Source organism: Microcebus murinus, chromosome 4, assembly GCF_040939455.1.
Source record: "Microcebus murinus isolate Inina chromosome 4, M.murinus_Inina_mat1.0, whole genome shotgun sequence".
Classification (NCBI taxonomy): domain Eukaryota; kingdom Metazoa; phylum Chordata; class Mammalia; order Primates; family Cheirogaleidae; genus Microcebus; species Microcebus murinus.
This window is the reverse complement of record NC_134107.1, coordinates 39391529-39413669: the sequence shown is the minus strand read 5'-3', so window position 1 is coordinate 39413669 and position 22141 is coordinate 39391529. Positions and strand designations below refer to the sequence as shown.

Sequence of the window (22141 nt, the reverse complement as noted above, 5' to 3'; positions counted from 1 at the left end):
AAGCTTGCAGCCTGGAGGGATTAAAGGAGGTGGTACCTGTGCAGTGTTTGGCATGTTTTGTCATACATGGCTTTCATTCTATATTATTTGGGTACATTTCATAAGCAGATGTGAGTACCTGTCTAGAAGTCTTAAAATGAGCTAAAATTCACTTTTTTGGCATGTGTCAGAAAATTCCATATAACAGAGCCTTAAACAAGATATGAATTTATTCCTCTCTCATGTAAGATATAAAAGATGAAGGAAATCTAAGGCGGGTCAGTTCTCCATGATCAGCAAGTAAGCAAACAAGGCTGCATTTTAACTTTCATGGGCTTGAGGTACTTTTACCTTCATCAACCTTTCCTCTATCAAATATATATATATACATATATATTTTTAATATAAATATATATATTGTATGTGTTGATTTGTGACTGTGATATAAAGATGAATATATTGCACATATATTTAAACCTAAAAGTTCATTTTTAAAAAATTCTGATTGTAAAAGAAATTTTAAAATATTTATGGGTCCATAAAAGTATTATGTGTTGCAGGTAGTGCTTACTGTGCCCAGTGGATAAGTTGGCCCTGTCAGCAAGGACTCAGGTTCTTCCCATGTTCCACTCTGTTAAGGCCCTTGTCCTCATGGTTAAAGATGGCTGCCAGAGTACAAACCATCCTTTTGAAGAACAGCATGAAAGAAGGACACACTGATTTCTTTTTAGGAATACTTATCATTTGCTAAACTGAGTAGAGTAGCCTTGCCCATGGAAAATGAAAGCTGGGACTTGTAATTTTTTTTGTTTGTTTTGTTTTTTTGTTTTTTACCTGGGAAATATTTTCAGGTAAGAATGAGAATTTTGTTACAAGGAGATAAAGGGAGAATAGGTATTGGAAATTCTGTCATACTACCTTCGTCTCCACTTCTAACTGTTTCTCCAGTTCTCTGCTGGGTAAGTGATTCCAATTAGTCCAAAATAAGTTTTCCTCTTTTGAGTACAATTAAGTAGCAGTTGGATGTATCTCACTAGAAATTTTAAAAATAAATAAAAATTTTTAAAAAATCAGATAATTTTCAAATTTTCTGATTAGAATCACTGTTTTAGTTTATAGGGAAGGTAGAAGTTTATATCAGTGGGTTATTGGCTAGGAGATAGGGACAGAACAGTTTGCACTAAAAAAAGTATTTATAGATAATAATTACTTTATGTGACACCTATATATTTACCAACAATAAAATAATATCAATAAATGGTCAAACCTTAAACTTAGTGTATGTTTTCTGAAGGCGACCACTTTAAAGCCGAAGTTCAAATGCATTTTATGATTTATACTATAGTATATGTATTACAAGTACTTAAATATGTGCATAAATATTCACTAAATAATTATTTCACACTTTTTGCTTCATTGGTTTTTCATGAACTTTTTTGGTGGATGGAAATTGAATACATAGAGAATATACTATAGATGATTTTTAAAAGTATTTAAGTAAATTATGCTAATTTTTAGAGAATCGTGGTAATATCCATTACACTGTGGTAATATTCATCAGTATCCACATTTGTTTATGTTTGGATCTTGTACTGCCAGGGACTGATATTTTATCAAATTCTTTCCCTTAGAAGGAAATTTCCCTCAGGTACAAAATAAAGGAAAGTTAAAGAAATTTCTCTGTATTCTTTTGCCCAAATGGGAGAGGGATGCTATGGTTATGGTAGGAGAGTGATTAATAGATATCATAGATATCAGGCTAACTAGGGAGAGAAGTGAAACAAAGATGATGCTGGATGCAAAGGAAAAGGCCAAGGAGCTAAAAAGGGTATGGTGGGGGTCACAGGCTGAAAAACCAAATGGGATAGTGGTAACATATTGGTAGTATAGACCTTAAGAACCATCTTAGAATCCTGACATTTCAGATATCAGTGAGCCTTTCATATCTACTCCAACCCTTCATTTTATGAATACATAAATTGAGGTTCATAGATGTCAAATACCTTATCAATTGTATTGATACAATTTAGTAGTACAACCAAGACAAGGAAAAAAGGCAAGTAGAACAATACACACATTACATGTTTCGTTGCTGATACAGCATTAGTATTTCATAAAAATACTGGAGAACATTATCATAATCCTGAGCTTACTTAACCAATATAAAGCTTTTTGGAAAAATTATGAAGGAATAATTCTGGTGATTTTCATTTCAAATGTATAAACTGTTCTTTAACACAAGTCTAAAAGTTAAGGGAATGACTTCTTTGTTACTCAATTGCTTTCTAATATAACACAAAGTTCACCATCATTTTATGTAGAGTAAATATAGGTTGGCTTGTCAAAGTAGGCATTTTACTTTCTGATTCTAATGTTTTCTTCTAGATGGCGTAGTTTGCTTTCCATCTTGGCTTTTTTTTTATTATTTTAAGAAAATAGACAGTGATGATATTTTTTGCCATCTGAAATATTAACATCTGATCTTTCTTTCAAATGATGGGAATGAACTAATATCACAAAATTTTCTGAAAGATAAAATAATTAAAATTGTATTTGCTGAGCTGCCAGTCAAAATTGATGTCACTTTTGCTTGCTTTGGGATTCACAAAAGATTTGATCATATTTCAGCTAGAAACATCTACACATGAAGGAAATTCTAAAGTCATAACATGGTTAGACTTTGTCCTTTAGTCATCATTGATAAAATTTCATTTTATTTCATTTTTATAATAGGTAGAGCAAGTAAGAGAAAGAAAAGGATGAGATTTGTCCTGGGCCAATGACTGTGTCTTAATATATTTTGAAATATTAAGAGAACATAAATTTATTAATAACTACTTTTAGAATATGTTGCTGTTTTGACTGTCTGTTTAAATAATTAAAAGGGTAAAGATTCTTCTTCTTTAATATGCTTTGGATCTGTATAAGACTCATATGGGTTTGCCTGTGGCTTCTTTCAGTCCATCATCCCTCATAGCTATAGTAAGTGGCAGGACCAGAATTTGTGTACTGGACTCTTACACTAAGGCCCAGATTGTACCATGAAAGATCAATGAATTCCATTAGTGCCAAGTAAAGGCTAAACTCTGATAGAAATGAGTGAATTACTCTTTTAGGAGATCAACACTTTTTGTCTCCCTCTGATCTTTCAGAGACTGAATATAGATAGTGTTTGTCCAGAAGAAGTGATGAAAAGGTGATAGACCAGGAAAATAAGAGTTGTGAAACAGAATGCTAAGTGGAAGACCAAGTGACAATGGAACTGATTTAGTATTTTGATGTGTGTAAGTATGGTGCACTCTGCAAATATAGTCAGGAGTCTCTGGCCATATTTCATAATAAATAGCTTATCTGGCTGGGGTGAAGGAAAAAAAGCAGATCTTTGGAAAATAGAATGTTTAAAGATCAGTGGCCTCCAAAAGCAGAGCATGTGGAATATCACTGGCATTGAGCAAAGGTCTGTGGAAAAGAAGTCTGGATTGGTAGGAGAGAAATCCTCCACTGAATGCAAAGAATGACTGGTTGGTTGTTTTCTTTTTGTTTTGATATTTTTCTGGCAATAAAAAAGACAAACATGATCACCTGGGAGAGAGAGAGAGAGAGAGAGAGAGAGAGAGAGAGAGAGAGAGAGAGAGAGAGACCTGGTGATGTTCAGTTCAATTCCTGATTCTTCACCCATAGTCACATACAAAGAATGGTTTCAGAATAAGTGAGTTACCTTTGAACTGAGTGACCCTGAACAAATAAATTGTCTCCACATCTCAGGGGGGCTGAGAAGAAGAGTTGGCCATGAGAGACTGCAGCAGAAAATGAAGAAGGTACACTATGATATTAAGAAAAAACAATAAGATTATGCCCCTGCCTCTCTCTTTAGCCTAAAGGTCAATAGGATAATGTGAATTTCACTTTGTGGGGAATCGCATGGTGCCATCTTTATGTGGAACCAACTGAATGTATGCTGGTTTTGTGAAGAAAACTGTTAACATAATTTCATGTTAGATTTTGAATTATTTTATTTCATTTTTGGATATTTTCAAGTGTGAGAAAATGAGGTTACGAAAACATGAATCTTTTTACCAGGGCAATTTTTAAAAGATTTCTCTACGCTGGTGTTGGCTAGAAGAAAGCAATATGGCTAGAAGAAGCCCCGGAGTTGAGGACAGTTCTGCTAGTGTGGCCTATCACAAGAAAAGTCAAATTAACAAAACCAAATGTTGGATTAGACAGGTTTAAGCCCTTTGGGATAGCTGAGTTTTCATATAACTTTAGGTCAGGAGTTGCAAAGAGGAGAGTAAATGAATTAGTATTGGCAAGATCAAAAGCTGTGCTGAACAGTCACCGCCATTAAAACTTTTCTGCTGGTTTGAGCTCTTGGAGGTGAAGGATGCTGGGAGGTCAAATATTTGCTATTTTCCAGATTTCAGGGGAGAGATTAGAACCAGGAAGCTTGTGATAAATTTTGGAAATGGACACAGGGCCTGTGTTTCAGAGATTGTACATTCATCCAGAAGATTATTTTTTCCTGAAGCAAATTATGGAATCATACACTGTGCCCAGTGTGTGTGAGGTAAGAGGAGGGAAATAGATAGTTATTCTGGGGAAACTACATCCTCCTTAACTTCTTCACTTCCTGTAGTTTACTCTCCTGAGCTCAAAGACCCCTAGCTACAAATGACACCTTTGGCAACCATCATGAGGAATAACTTGGCAATTGGTTGGTTTATAGCAATTAAGGATATATAAATTAACTCAATTAATATCTACCAAGAACCTGATATATGTCAGGAAATGAGCCAGGATATAATGTTAAGTGCTTGGGAGACAAAATGCATAAAAAATGAATCCTTCATGAAATAAGAGGGAGATCAAAGGTCTAAACAGAAAAGTTAAGTTCCCCATCTCTGGAAATAGTGAGGAAGGTCTTCACAGATATAAATGGGTTTTCTATCAGTTTCAAAACTCAGAGGGAAGTTTTTAGCCAAAATATTTTTCTTGGGGAAAAATTTCAAGGAAGAGAATGTCACTGTGTGAAGGTGCTAAGATAAAAAATATATAATACTCTAAGAGTCTTTCCAATAGGCAAGAACTATATGTCTGACTGATAATGTAGAGACAAACTCAGATAGATTTATCTCTGTGGTACATAGCTCCCCTAGGGACCAGGTGAAGCTAGTTTCCCACTGGGACTTCTGGCTGAACTTTTACCTATCCTGTTTTTCTCTCACCTTCTTTTGAAAGTACTCCTTCATCCCTGGTAAATCAAATTTCCAAAGGAGGTCCCATTTAGACTGTTTCTAGGAAAACTGACCTAAGTAAGACAGACTGATGCACCTGGGTTTGACACCCAGCCTTCCACATTACTAGTCATGTGATTTTGGATAGATTGTTGAAAATTTCTTATGGTAGACTTTTCTTTTTAAGTTGACTTGGGAAAGAAACAAAATTCTTTTTTGTTTCTTGATTCTTTTCTGGCAATAAAAAAAGACAAACATGATCAACTGGTAAAGAAAGAGAGAGAGAGATACCTGGTGATGTTCAGTTCAATCCCTGATTCTTCATCCATAGTAACATACAAAGAATGGCTTCAGAATAAGTGAGTTGCCTTTGGACTGAGTGACCCTGGTCCTGTTGCGAAGATTAACAGATAACAGATATTTTAAAAAGCTGGTCCTTCTACTTGCTCAATATAGTGATACTTTTCTTTTCCATTCAGTTATTGAAATGGATGTAAAACCTAAAACCATTTTTATGGAATATGACTAGATCTTATGTGAATATAAAATTTTGTGATCATTCAAGGTAGAATATGCATTATGATGCTGTTTATGCTCCAAAGTTCTCTCTGTGACTTTCTTTCTCCAGCTTTGATAATTTCTGGTTATTATATATATCATTTTTTTCCTTTTAGTTCTTCCTAATGCAAAATATAGAGATTTTTATGCTTTTTTGTTTACTAAGTTGAAAAGTATACATGAAAAATCATATTTGAAAAAGGACAGTTACCTGTCCAAGAAATTATTACTAAAGGTTAATAGTACTATGCATGAATATTATCTTTTATATGAAAATTTGTCATGTTTTTTAATTTCATATTTTTTCTCATACATCTATACAATGACAAAAACAGTAACCACTTTATGAGGGCATCCGTCACATAATGGCACAGCTTTAATTTATTTGAGCTGATATCTCTAATTTATTTCTTCAAAATCCATTTAAGAAGGCCGAATTTATCAGATGGCTTAATGTAGTTAAATGAAACTTAAATCTTGAGTTATTGAAAAATGACTTCATGAATGTCACTGCCCAATGTTGTTTTCTTCTTGATCTTTCCACTATTTGTTCCTAATTCAAATCTCATTAATAGAGAATGGTTTTATAAGCTGGTTTGCTCTCACAGTCAGATCATTCACTTTTCTGAGGTCTTCTTTCATATTTCAACTACAGTTATTTTTTAGATGATTAGAATTACATTTAGAGACCATTAATGGTACCCCTCAAACACTCTACTACTTTATTTTGAATGAATCTTGAGTTTTGGAGTGTCCTGTGCTTCATTAGAAAATGCAGTCTACCATCTGGGAAGGTCTAAGAAATTGGATGTAGATTAAGGGAGAAAGACAAAGTTTGGAATAAAAAAATTCTTTCTTTGAGGTTTTATTGTTTTTATATATTCATATTTGTGCTTAGGTCTATAAAAAATGATGAAAGTGTAAAATCTCCAGAATTGGCATTCAGCTTTGAATACATTAGAAGAGTAGATCTATTACTTCTCCCTCTAAAGCTATCTCTGTGAAAAATTCTTGGGAAAGAGATTTTGCATCCATCCAGGACACAGTTTCAGTGAGGCAGTTCTGCACACATATTGGAATTTTCTCTCTTTTCATGTCTTAGATTACTTGGGATTTTATTTATTTACAATTTGTTATGTGAGAACACCTTAGGTTTTAGTTAATTGTTGCCATCTAAATGTAGTTATATTTTAATAACAATATACATTTTCTAAAAAATAATTTAAAAACAACAATGCATTTTTTTCTAAAAATATTTTGGGTTCATCTTTTAATTTGTGAGTAAATGTAATTGTTACAGAGTATTCAGTCCAGAGAATCTTTAGACATGAAGACAGTGACAGCATAGGACTGGGTGTATCTTTGCTCCTCTCTACTAACTCAATATAACAACAACAGCAACTACTGGTGTCAGACTCTATTATAAATGATTTACTTTTATTATCTGATATTTTTAGTTTCATTAGTTTCCTTAGGTTATTATCTGATTTCAAAAGCCACATAGTTATGTGACTTTAAAGTAACATAACAATGAATAAAATCCCTAATATCTAGGATCTTTAATTTTGGAGAATTTGAATGGGAGGTTTTTGGAGATGGGCCTGTGTACTCTCAAAAGGGGAAATCTGGTGGAAAAACAGCTGTCAAGATGCAATGGAATTATTGCCAACAGAACTAAATGAATCACATTTTACACAAAAGTTGCTATCTACTCCCAAACTCACTAGTGTATGACCAAAAGGAAATGGCTGGAAATGGAACTGTTATCAACAGGAAAAAAAAAAGGCAGAATAGAAAAATGATTGAAATGGACATTTGTGTCTGTGATTGAATTTAAACATCATTTTAAAGTATTCCCTACCATAGAAATCAAGTGTTCTTTCCTCTGTTTTTCTGTCTAGGGGGAGCATACATATAACAAAAAGGTTGTAAAATTATTATACTTATACCAAAGAATTTTTGTGTGTAAATTTAAATTTCAATAAGTTGTTGAATAAGAGTTTTATAATGCTTTTGCCAATGGAAAGGAAATTGGAAAATGTGATCTTGTCTCTCGCCCACATTTTTCTGTTACTGTGTTAATCATCCTTTTGAGGTGGAAGGGAAGTATTAATATAATAAAGCATGGGCCAGCATATATTCCACTTATACAAGAACTGATACCTGGGCCAGACTAGATTTAGGAAATCTTAATGCTACATTTAGACAGATAATAGTACCAGAAACTTAATTTTTGTCCGTATAATGCAGGTTCATTAATTGCTAATCCCAAGAGAGGATTCCCACTGCATGGGGAGTAACAAAAATCATTATTATGCTAACCACAAAAAACAGAAGTCCATATACTTATGCCCACTGCTTCCTGTGCTATTGTTTGGGTCCACTTTTTACTAGTTACTTATTTGTCTGAGGCAAGTGAGACAGAACTCCCTCACACAAAACAAGTTATGTGAAATAGGTTTATTACTTACAGGTAGGCAGCAAGAAACAAGAAGTCTTGAATCCATTGCTGAGCAGTTCCCCAAGGCTCAAGAAAGCTGCCCAAGGTGGGTGGATAGAGTTTTGAATATAGGTTGCTCACTTTGCACCACAGGTGAAAGACGCCAAAGTCTGCCCACCTGGGTTATATACCTCAGGGTTCACATGACACACTTTGCAAAATTTGGAAGAACATCCAGCTTCTAGCTAGAGAGAAACAAATCCTGGGCTGTCCCAGGTAGTACCTCCCTAACTGTGGATGTTACATTATCTGGGAGGGACAGAAACAAGGCCCATGCACTGCTTCATGGTAGAAGCAGTGATTTAATAGGTAGTATTTTATAAATTGCCTTTTTGTGCTCAATATTCTCCTAAAAGTCTGTGGGATACACTTTCAGGAATAAAAATTCTTTGACAAACAGGAGTTACTCAAAAAATTTTATTTGATTGAAGGAATGGGAACATTAATTGGGTTCACAGATGAATTGAGTATACATTCTGCTTTCTAAGAATATATAATCCAGAAGAAGAGTTTTGGTTTTTTTCCTCTGTAGATATCTAATAAATAGTAAAAAGTAGAATATCCTGTAGAAATATGCTTTAGGATGTTGTAGAGGTAACCAAAAAATAAAGATTACATTCTGCTGTGGTGAAGAAGAAAGATTAATCAAGAATGTGCAAAGTAGAACTGATCTTTTGAGTTGCACATCTAACTTATTTCTAATGTTGTGTTGTATTATCGAATGTATTCTCCTCACAGATTTCTGGAGTTCCAGGCCCTTAAACTGATATGTAACTTGGATATTATGGCAAATGCTCTACCAAGGGTGTTCCATGGTTGCAGTAAAGATAAGAGGGTCAAGATGCTGGCTTGGTCTACTCCATGGCTAGCTCTAGAAAGAAGACCAATGTTGAAAGTAGACAACATATTTTTAATTTCCTAGATATGTATTTCTATACTTAAACATCTCTGCAAATGGGCACTTCCATTTTTTGTAAACTTTTAGGAAAACAGACTGTTCTACAGAGATGTAAGTGTATATGATGACTACAGAGGAATAAAAAAAAGCTAGGCTAAGCATCCCAAAGGTCATGTTTCTTATGGCAGAAAATTTTAAAAAAAGCATAACATTTCAAGGTCAAGGAAGGAAAAGTTTGTTATGAACTTTATAGACTTATAGTACATCTACTTTATGAATTAATTTGTCATTGCCCACCTTTTCAAAGAGTAATAAGATAACTTTCATATAAGTCACCACATTTAGTTTAATTAAGAAGAAATATATTTTGAATTACATATTTAATAACTGGTTCTAGTGAAGCAGATCACAAAGCTTTGCAAAGTCAAAATAGATGGTGCCTTTCTTTATCCATTCAGATTTCCCTTTTAGAAAAGTTGCATCCATTGAATACTGGCGAAGCTATAACTTCAAGTCTTCTGTGTTATGAAACATGGAGAATGATGTTAGACATTTCTGTAGTTAGCATGCATGTTTCCTTTCACCAATGATTTTTAATCACCACCAAATGAAATACTAGAAATATATTTTCACAAAAAAAATTGACACAGTAGAGAAACTTGTTTTAATATTTTGTAATAACCAGCCAGGAGATTTTTTTATTGAGTAAAAATAGCTGATTTTAGTAGTAGAGTATGTATTGCCTTTGGAGAGAACATTAAAGAAAATTCTGTGGTAGAAAGCTATAGCTCTAACTTGTCCCTGATGGTTTCACAGTAGGACATATCTTCTTTAACATTTATGCCTTTAAACTCATAACAGAATTTGCAAAACCTTGTGTTAAGAAATAGAAAATTTGGCACAAATATTCACATGATTTTATGAAATGAGCCTTAAAAATCACTTCTTTATCAAGCCTCTGTCTTAGATTGCCAAGTCTTTTTTTCTTTTGTTTTTCTTTCTTTTTCTTTTTTTTTTTTTTTTTTACTCTTTTGGTATTTTCCTGAACGAAGCAAAATCTGTTTCGTTTATTTAGTTCTATAATACAAAACATGAATATAGCTGGAGAGTCTAAGTGCATCTGTAAGCAAGTCTAGGATGTGTGAACGAAGTGGAAGCACCTTAGTTGATCTGAAATTCCTTTGAGGGTAGGGTCTGAGTTTCAGGCTTCTTAGTATCCTGTGTGCAGCTCATTCTCGAAAGCCCAGTCCATGTGCTGAATAAATATGCAATCTGATAAATTGTCAGGTTTTCTGCATTTGAGGTCACCCTTAAATCTCATTGCCTATTTTAAAATATTTTATATTGACTTTCATGTAATCAACTAGGAAACGATTTGAGATCAAATGTGCAATCATCCTTTTGACAATAAGAAGCTTGAGCTTTTAAATCAGATTTTAAGCATTGATGTTACTTAGAATAAATACGATAGTTTAACATAAAATTTACATAGTACAGATATTTTATATTTATGATTTAAAGGAGTGAATAAACACAGTTTAAAACATTTAATCTCCCTAATCTAGTATCTACACTCAAAAAATACTTTTCTGATACACATACATACATATACATATACACATGCCAAACTGTTGTGTCTTACCTTATTCACTTTAGTGATATAAATAATATTAATGTGAAAATCTTCCCTCAAATTACTCTCCATGAATTCATATTTGATGTTTCAACAATCATTTCATTCAATGGTTTCTAAGAAATCATCCTTGACAAGTTATCCCAAGGTAAATCTTCCCTGACCTGCTTTCTATCAGCATCTGGCTATACAGTGAGAATCTTTCTGGAATGCACTTTTATTTTGTGTTCCGTTATCATTGCTTTTCTGTTTCAGAAAGCTTAAGTGTTCTTTATATCTTTTGTCCTTTGACTGTTCTTAATGTTGCAGTATCTGCTCAAATTTGGGGCTTCAAGATATAGCTTCTTTTTTATTAAAAAGTTTAATTTCCAAAAGAAGCATATTTTAGTAGCATTGTAGACAATGTGAAAGATACAGAAAAATACAAAGGAAAAATCCTCTACTCAATAATACCTTTAACATTATATATAAGTTCTTCATATTCCCAAACTCATGTATAGTGAGTTTTAATTGTGTTTAGTGAATAAATTTACTCATGCTAATTCACTAAACATATCAAACTTTGTTGAGAAATAATTAATTTGAGATATCTTAATCTAAAACTAAGAATCTATCATATTACAGACATTGGTAATGGTTCTCATTTTGTCATGAAGCACATTTAGATTGACTACTTAGCTCTAAATTAGGATCCTGGTAACAATGCTCACAGGTAAATGAGCTACAGGAGATAACATTCTTACTTTAATTGAGGTTCTATCTAATCTCTCTGAGTAGGTAAAGATTCAATAATCTTGGCTTTTATTACAAGCTTGCATCATTACTTTGTTGTATATTAACTCTGACCCTAACAAAACATCTTTAATCTTAGGCCTTAGAGGCAGTGGGGCATGAAGTATTAGATAAAAGTGAAAATGTTATTTGTATTTTTTAAATAATAAAAAATAAAGATTTCTTAATATATTAATATATTATTTCTGTGTCAAGCCTCCTAGAAGACTGAGGTCAGGTGAGACAAAAGGGCAGTGAAAGGCTGATATCCCCATTCACGTATCTCATGAATGAGTCTAAATTTAATTTACCTTAAACAGGAATGTTGGATGGATGCTGATATGGAATGAGAGTCCAGTTCTCAAATTACTTTTCTTGGATACTGGAAATATTTCAGAAATTGAGCTGGCCAGTTCCATCATTTTCTGCCAAATAATAAAGATGTTGAGTGATACATTTCATTATAAAAAATAATGTATTAACATATTTTTTAAAACAGTTCTTATTGCTTATACATTGCAATACAAGTCATGGCTTCTAGTCTTTTGCATGAGTCACCCTGGGTGATAGAATGTGACTAGTGTAAAAATGCATGGCCCAATTACAAGGATATGTCCTAAAGACAATTTAAGTTTAGATGAAATATGCTTACTGCAAAGGTTTGCTTTGTAGACGAGAATTCTTTAGAAAGAGTCCAGTCTATTTACTTGGTGTTGGTGGCATCTAGTTGAAAAGTTACTTTTCTTCTTTCTAACTCAGAGTTCAAATCCCTAGATACTGTTTGGGTAATGACAAGCAACCCTTTCCCTAAAATCCACTGTAAACATTAGAAATGATAATTTTATAGAATAAGAGCAACCTTGTTTATACTTTAATCTATTAATTATTTCAGATTCATTGACACAGCATCTGTGGTGAAACAACCAGTAGTACAGTTCTAAAAAAAGTGAAATGATTCATTTAATTATGAGATATTGAATAGCAATTTTTTTAAAAGTTGAAATGAATAAGGACAGTGTCCTAGGCCAGTGGATCTTTTGACCTTGAATGTCATGTCATTTAAATCCATTCTATATCAATTTATAGGATCAAAATTCAGGTCATTACTTCTGCTTCTGCTAAGTCATGACTGGTGCTTAAGGAGAATACATCGAAGAGGAAATGACAGAACAGTGGGTCTTAGTCAATCCCTCCCTTACACTCAGTACATATTAATATAGGGAGTACACTGGGAAATGGATTAGGGAAACATTAAGGAAAGTAGGCAAACATTTTTTCCCATTGATGGGTTTCCTTCTCCCATCAATGTCTAGGACCATGATTTTTCAGCAATTGTTCTGATCTCTTCCTCTCTCCAGGACAGCTCTGTCTGTTAGTAGCACCTGCCTCAACCAATACTGAGTATTTTGCTTCTCTTTATCTTTACTTTCCTGTTTTTTCCCCAAGCACTCATTTTCCATATTTTCCTTGTTATTTATTTCTTTTAATAGTGCTAATAGGTAAAATGCATAAGGAGTGTTAGGCACATCTGAAAATTATGCCAATTTCTTTTCCCAAAAATAATTACCTTCCTCACATACTCCTGGAAGGCATGGAGTGGGCTTACTTGATAATTTTAATTTCATAATAGTTTTGATATTATATCTTTGCACAGACATGGCTTTAACCCAGAGCTGACTTCCAAATATTGGCTTTCATTTCTGGGAGAAAATTGAGTTCAAATGACTGTAGCATAAGGAATGTAGATGTTGTCATAAGTGAGATCAGGTTAAAGGTACTTTAATGTGATACAGAGAAACTGAAATGTAGGTTGATATTAGTGAAACCCAGGAAAGATTAAAATAATGGATGCTAGTATATTGCTTTTTTCTTATGATTTGCACATGATTAGAACATTTTGATCTGCAAATTCCCTGGTACATTGTATACACACACAAACGCACATACTCCTCAGCATCAAATGTTTATTTAAGAAGGGTCTTTGGGAAAGACTATTTGTGTTATGTTTTTGTGACAGTTGAGTATCTGTAAAGTAAAACTTGGATTTAAATAGGAAGAAAGTGGATGGGATCCAGGCATGTAAATAAGAGGCTTAGAAACTAACAAAGCCAGCCTGATTTACTCTTCAGTTTTGCTTTGTGATGCATCCATAGAGGATGTTTTTCCTTCTATCTGTCATTTTAATGAAGGCCCCTGAATCAAAATAGTATACATGTTTCTGAATACTGACAGGTCAATTAGATATTTTTCACTTAAAATGTGTCCCTTCCTCTCTCCCTTCCTCTTTACCCCCTTCCATCTCTTTCTCCACTTCTCTTTCTTCCCTTCTCTTTTTGCAGAGGATGAATGTTATTTTTAGGGAAATATTAGTCACTGTTCTTGAGTTGATCTGTTTCTCTTTGTCTTTCCTAAAACAATCATTCTGCTATGAAGATTTCCACTTCCTGCAGGGTTCCAAAGTTAATAAATCAATGAGCATCAATTAATCATCTACATAATTCATGATACTATATAACAAAATGAAGTTCACAAGTGCATATTACCTCTGGTACTGACAAGACATTTCTAACTAAAACCTAATTCATTCATATTTTATTCAGGTACAATTCACTGAAAAGCTATGATTTTGGCAAAGTTAGCAATTAAAGTATGGGTTCAAATTTTGGATTTGTAATGCAATTTTAAGCATCTCTCCCACCTTTATTTGATGCTGAATGTTAAGAGATATGAGTTACAACCCTTCACTGTTTATTTTGGTCTTGATCTATAATCACAAAATTATACTTTCATTTGACTTTGTTCCATGTGACTTTGTTAAAGCATCTCAAGCTTAAAGAGCATTCAGCCAGATTATTGTAATATGTGCTAGTGCTTGACAGTTAGTATGATGTTAAAGCTCATGATTAACCTGGATTTTATTTCTATTTAAGAACTTGTCAAAATTAAGTATTCTTTTCCCTCATTCTGTGCTAGGTCATACTTTGATCTTTTTGGTCATATTGAGGTAAAAGTTTCAGGTCCACAAGGAAAATGGACCAATTGATCAGAGCTTCCCTGTCCTGTTGTTCCCAATCACAAGGGAGCAAAACGTAAGCAATGCTTGAAGAGACTCCAACTGTCAATCTTGGAGATGGTATTCTATGCTGCTCTAAGTTGTCTTGGGCATGAACGGTCCTGGCTCACTTGAAGATGGGGTCATAATCTCATTTTTGCCCATATATAAGCTCTCTAGGGAATGGAATTCTAATACCTTATATTATCTTTATTTGAATATGAATAATGAGTCAGTGGTGAACCCCAATCACAGCTCATTACATTTGGGATTATGGGAATCACATTCTTTTCTTTAATAGATACAATGAAAAGACTAGCTTAATTGCCATTCAAAGAAGTTCTGAGCAATATATTCTAAAAATATTACTTATTTCCTTTCTCAAAATTGTTTATCTTCTAGGAAAAAAGGCATATATATTGGTGTACTTTGATGAAAAAGAGCAGACATTAGTGGGGACTTTTCTGATTGTCTTCATAAAAACATAGACTGTAATAAATTTCTAAAGGAAGTCAATAAAGCATTGATTTTGTTTGGTTATGTAATAGTTCAAAAGTCATTTATTTATTCAAATATTGCATTTCTTCCAAGATTCAAGAGTATAAAGATTTGATCATTTTCTCTGTGACAGTTAGTTTTATATTTGGATGTGTTTTCTGAATATTTCAGATTATAATATTAATAGGTTAATGCTGACTAGAATGTGACAGTCTCCTGCTATTGTTAAAGAATCTTTCTCTCTCTCCTGTATGTGTGTGTGTCTGTCTCTCTCTTACTTGCTCTCTCTCACACACACAATCACATAGTTTGTTATTTCTTGGCATCTGGAAATTTCTCTCTGTTCTTCCAATGCCTTTACTCTTCAATTCTATCCCTACCTCCCACACACAAACCCCACTTAATCCAGCCTTGAGAAAATCAGACCTTACATTGAGCATGTTCTTCTTTTCTTATAAATTGGGTCACTCAACAGTCTGCTTCTGGGTCATTGCCTCATTTTCTTTGCAAATGTTTCACCCTCCTTTAAAGCTTTAAAAATTTCCCAGAGAAGAGTCTTAAAAATCTTTCAAACCCAAAGCTGAGAATATAAATGGGGATGAATAGAGTGCAATTTATAATTGGTAGTGCTAGAGGATTTGGGTTTGTGACCATAGAGATCAGCATCCTAACAAGTAGGAAATTGCAAATTCACAGGGCTGGACTTCCGTTTCTGGTCAGATGTCTGTGCGAAGGTCTTCCTAAGTGACCGCTATTGAAAATATGACTCAATCTTCTATTCATAGTAGCTGCAGGCATTTAGCTTTTGTTGATGAAGTACAAACGTTTCCCTTTATAAAATCTAATGGCTAATTGAAAAAGCAAGAGGAAGTAAATAATTCTTTATAGTCAAAATCAGATCTCTCAGCGTGATTCAAGGGACGCCAGTTTCAGTAGACATTAATAGTCATTAAATGAACAAAATAATCCTCTTAGGAGAAGCACTGATTTTTAAAAAGTAAAGCAAACTTTCTTTTTAACTACAGGAATTTTCATGACCTTTGATATAATAATTCACAAGAACCTCTAAAGAGTGGATAAATAGCTACCAAAAGCACATTTCATGGAAGCAGGGTTTTTTTGGGACATATTTTAGAAAATGCTGTTATAAATGCTGATGGCATAAATACTTTTAAAAATGATGATTCCAACCAAGAGAATCATCTCTTTTTTATTTGTATAAAATTATGGGCAATAAGTATAATTTTGCTACATTCATAGATTGCTCAGTGGTAAAGTCAGAGCTTTTAGGATATCTATCACCTGAATAATATACATTGTGCCCATTTTGAAATTTCTTATTATCTACTCTCCTCTCACCCACTCACACTTCTAAGTCACCAGTGTCTATCATTCCACACTCTACATCCATGTGAACACATTATTTAGCTCCCACTTACAAGTGAGAACATGCAGTATTTATCTTTCTGTGTCTGATGTGTTTCACTTAAGATAATAGCCTCCAGTTCTATTCATGTTGCTGTAAAACACAGGATTTCATTATTTGTTATGGCTGAATTGTATAATATTGTATATGTCTACCACAATTTTTTTATCCAGTCATCTTTTGATGGACACTTAGGTTGTTTACAAGTCTTTGCTATTGTGAATAGTGCTGTGATAGACATAAGAGTTCAGGTAACTTTTTGATAAATTGGTTTCTTTTTCTTTGGGAAGATACTCAGTAGTGGGATTAATAGTTTTATTTTTAGTTCCTGGAGAAATCTCCATACCATTTTCCATAGGTTCCAGAGGTTGTACTAACGTTCATTCCCAAGAAATAATGTATACAAGTTCTCTTTTTTCTGCATCTTTACCAACGTCTGTTATTTTCTGTCATTTTAACAATAGCCATTCTGACTGAGGTAAGATGCCTTATTGTGGTTTTAAATTTAATTTATTTAATGATTAGTGGTGTTGAGCATTTTTTCATATACTTTTTGGTCATTTGTATATCTTTTTTGGAAAATGTCTATTCAGGTCCTTTGTCCACTTTTTAATGGGTTTTTGTTGTTGTTAAGTTCTTTGAATTGCTTGTAAATTCTTGATGTTAGTCCCTAAAACTCTCAGGATATTAGTCTAGGCAAGAATTCATGTCCAATATCTCAAAAGCACATACAACAAAACCAAAAATGGACAAATGGGATTTAATTAAACTAAAAAGCTTCTACACAGCAAAATAAATAACAGTGAACAGACAACATGCAGAATGGGGGAAAACATTTGCAAACTATGCATCTATTTTCTGGAGACAGGTAGTGACCTGTTTGAAGGTAAGTTCACTCCTTATTAATCCTCATCAAAATATTCCATTTCATTTGCCTGTACTGTCTTATCCCTTTCTATGGAATGACCATAACAAAGTAGCTTGGAGAAATTAGCTTTCTAGAAAGATAAACCAAAATACATTGAAGATATCAACCACCAAAGACATCAACCATTCAAACCTTTAAATGTGGACAGATGACCTTACAAGGCTTTTCTGGTCATGCTTTCCTAGCTTCTTAAAAACATTCAATAATTCCTAATCACCCTCAATATAAAATCCTGAAAGACAGACGTGCTATCTTATATTATAGTGTGCTATCTCTACTTAGTTTATTGTTATGTATAACACATAGTAGGTGATCAATTGGTAGAATGCTGGATTAAATCCAAATTAAGGTTCAAAACATCCTAAGCATTATTAGATTTAATATAAATTATCTCCTGTCTGACTACCTCTTCAGAGATGTCTGTTCCATACCTCGAGTCCAAATCAGGCATTGCTGTCATTTTCTTTCATCATAGCATTTTCTTTCATCATTGAACTCATTCCAGTTTTATTTGTTTGTTGATATAATTTTGTGGTTTTTTTTCCCTGAACAGGAAGTTTCATAAGACAGGGTCTATATCTATTTTGATCATTATGTCTTTATACATAAGACCTAGTGTTGTAACATGTACACTGTAGCTATCCAATAATTAAAATTAATGAATAAATGCATACATGCATGCTTTGTCTTCAGCTAGGTACTCAGTTCATGAGATCAAATTGCCAATATAAACATGCAGAAGCACATCCATTGTGTATTAGCTTTCCAAGGGGAAAATATATGTATTAATTTATAAGTGCTAATCATACTCCTCTTGAAAGTGCATGATGGTTTCCATAGGTCTGAAGTATATGCAATACAGAAAAAAACAAACAAAAAGAACTGTAAGTAGTAGATTCTGAGAAGGAATCATATTAGAGTATAAAAACTCTATGAATGATAAAATAATTATCATTCATCATTAAAAGAAACACAATTTATGCCTATCAGTTGTCCTCTTCGAATAAACGCTAATATACATGTGGTCAGGATCAGGAATAAATAGGAACAAGGCTTTTGATTACCTTATACTAAATTATAAGAAAATAAATGTATTATTTTGCTCAAGATGACTGGTGGTACTTTAGCACTTTTCCAAAAGTGGTGACATTTCCTCCCATTTAATAGAACAAATGAGTATGTTTGTTTTATTAATCAGCCTAGACTACAAAAATAAGTGTCAATCATTGCATATAGATATTCTATTGAAAGGTATGTAAATAAAATCTCTTAACACATTTTAAAATTGTCAAATTTCACTTTATTTGTAAAAATTAGTATCTATTTGCATATATCTAATAATTTATTATAGGCTGTTAATAAATATCTTTATTTTACCTTTATCATATTAATAATCCCAAGCCACTCTCAGCAGAAAAACCAAATTTGAGTATTATTTCTCTAAAAAGAAACTAAAACACTTTATTTTTAACATAATCTTTTTTCTTATGGAAGCTTTTGTTGAAATGTCCTATAAAACTTGGGCATTAATATACTTCAATTTTTATTATTTTTTCCTTTCCATTTCTGTTTCAAATTTTAAAACTAATACCTTTCTTTACTTAATGTAATCAATAGTAATTCGATCAAATATTAAGATATCCAAATGCATTGCGCATGATTATTAATTCACCGAGGAGATTTACATTATTCGTACTAATTTAGGAATTCAGGGCAAGTGAAATGCACAAATTCAGCACTACCATATTTGACCTGACAATTTTTCTGCTTGATGGCTATAATAGTTCTTAGGTCTGAAATTTGACTTTTTATTATACTATCTATCACTAATGTGCTAGCACCAGCCTGTCCATCATACATATAAACACACACATACACACATATAAACACATACACACATACCTGTATATGAAATATAAATATGTAGTATTTTTAATAGTAAACATAAATACCTATGTTGATCTTATATTCCTGTCTAGCTACTACTCCCATTTTACAACAGTCTATAAAATATTTTGAAAAAGAAGGATCTGTGTTTGATCATTTAACTCTTATCTCTCCTTTCCTTTTCTACCAACTCCAGTGTGCCTTCTCTTACTGTCACTCTGTAAAATATTCTCTTTTCAAGGTTGTCAGTTCTTTCCATTTTGCCCATTTTTTTTTTTTTTTTTTTGGTCTTTATGTTGCCATGTATCTCAGGAGCAACTAATCTATTTGACTGATTCTCTCATTTTCTTTTTTTTCTTTTTTGCATGGGTCGGGGCTGGACTGTCCATACGCCCTTGGTTTTGCCCCTGATTGTCTGGCTTCTCCTCAGGTTTCCCTACTGGTTCCTCTTCCATGACTTTGTGTCTCAATTTCTCAGCATTTCTCTTAGTTAAATTAATCCAATATGATCTAATCCAATTCAACCCAATTACATGGCCTTCTATAACATCTATATTATGATTATTTCAAAAAATTAAATTTTATGTGCACTTTTCCCCACAGATGGCTTATTACCCTAACCTTTTTATTTTTTTATGTTTTGCCAGTGGAATTAACTTTAATGTTATCATAAAACAGCAACTTTATAATGTAGCATGTTTCACTTTACCCTTGTTTCTTTGTCCTAAAAAATGAAAAGCGACATTCACAATTTTAAAATATGAGAACCTAGTAACAAAGTTTACATAAAACAAATTCTAGTAGTTAAATCTAATTTCATAAGCTTGGTCAGAAGTATATCACTGTTTTTTGTTGTTTCTATATAATATGTATATATTATATATACATATATAATGTGTACTGATCCAAAGTAATTAGCAAATTACCTCAAACATTTATCATTTATTTGTCTTAGAAACATTCAAAATCCACTCTTCTAGCTGTTTGAAAGTACACAATAAATTATTGTTTATTATAGTTACCTTACAGTGCTATGTAACACTAGAACTTACTCCTCCTATTTAGCTCTACTTTTGTGCCTGTTAGTCAACTTCTGGCTATCCCCTCCCACACCCCCTTCCCCTGATCTTTCCTAGACTCTAGTAAACAATATTTTACTCTTTACTTCGAGATTAATGTTTTGGGATTTCACATATAAGTGAGCACATGTGGTATGTTTCTTTCTATATCTGGTTTATTTTACTTAACATATGCTAACTTAACATCTCAACTTCAATGCTCACTAGGAATTTCCAAATTAACATGGTGAAAATATGTTTCCATTCAGTAAATTGCAATGACATGTATACATGTGCTTAATACAAAAGCTTAGAAGTTATCCTTGATACCTCTCTTTGCTCCGTTCTTACCTTCTTATTTAATTCATAAGTAAATCTCTTTAACCCAATTTCCAAAAATCACCCTTGTATATACTGTTCTCTTATTCTCACTGCTACCATCCTAGTCCAAGAAACTAATTTTTTAACTTAAGAATTCTGTTTTTAATGTTGATTATGAACACTATCAAATAGAAGGAAAGAAAATGGTATAATTAACATAATTAACTCCATTATACCACCATTAGCTTTAATTATTATCCATATTTTGTCACCATTTGTTTTCATCTTTCCACCCCCACCTGTGCACCATCCCTTCTTCTCCACTGGGATTTTAATACCAATTGCTAGACACAATATGATTTCATCCATTAACACTTCAGAACTTTTAAAAAAAGTAATGTAATTACCAACTTAAAAAAATAACAATTCTTCAGTATCATTTAATATATAATCTACTTTTATATACCTTGTCTGAAAAGCATGTCTACTGATTTGTTTAAATCAAGGTCAAATATTAAAATTAGGAGATATTTGTCAAGTATTTTTAATGGATAAGAGTTCCCTTACATCTCTAAGTTTTTCATAAAAATGATGTATTGAAGAAATAGCTTGATTTGTAAAAATACCATGTCATAGATTTACTGATTCAATCATTGTGATATCAAGGACTTATTGTTGGTAGTTAGCTCTCTAAGATATCATTTAATTCAGTATCAAATTATTAGCAAAGATCACTGACATGTGGGGCTTTGTACTGGCTAACGAATCATATCAGCCATGTTTTGTCCTACTTGAAGTGATGTAAATATTTATCATCAGCTTTTTAGATAGCCTAGTTCATTTACTACAGTTCCCCATTAATACTTAATCTAATGGTTTTAGTAGCCATTGATCCTTACCTTGATTCACTACTTCATTAAAAATATAAAAATGTAAATTTTTAATTCTACCATAAAATAGGTAGAAATCTAATATGAAGAAAAGCTTTCTCTCATCAGCTGTTTGTATACTTTCAAACAACTTTAATAGAAAAGACAGGACAAATTCCTGATTCTTTCCCTTTATCATTCATTTTTCAGTGTGATGAATTGATTTCTTAGCAGCTTCCAAAGGAGGCCCATGATGATATAACTTTAGTATTATAACAAAGCCATGGTCCTTAATATAGTTGATATGTTTTTATGAAACAAAAAATTGTTATATTTGCTCTTCTAAGTGGTATATCATCTTTGGCCAGCTGGAATCCCTTTATGTTGCCTCCTATGTCTTTTTGTTATAACCACAATAATCTTTTAGAAAGCCCTTGCTTTGTGGCACAATAAGATATTTTCAATTCATCTAAATATATGTGTGTGTGTGTCTGTGTGTGTGTGTGTGTGTGTATGTATGTATTCCTCC

The 22141-nt window shown here is 32.8% G+C and overlaps 1 protein-coding gene across 2 annotated transcripts in view; it reads left to right on the top strand.

The window, feature by feature from the left end:
* LUZP2 (leucine zipper protein 2) overlaps positions 1–22141 on the top strand; it is a 440045-nt gene that overhangs the window by 13519 nt on the left and 404385 nt on the right. The gene's annotated exons all lie outside the window — the stretch shown is intronic.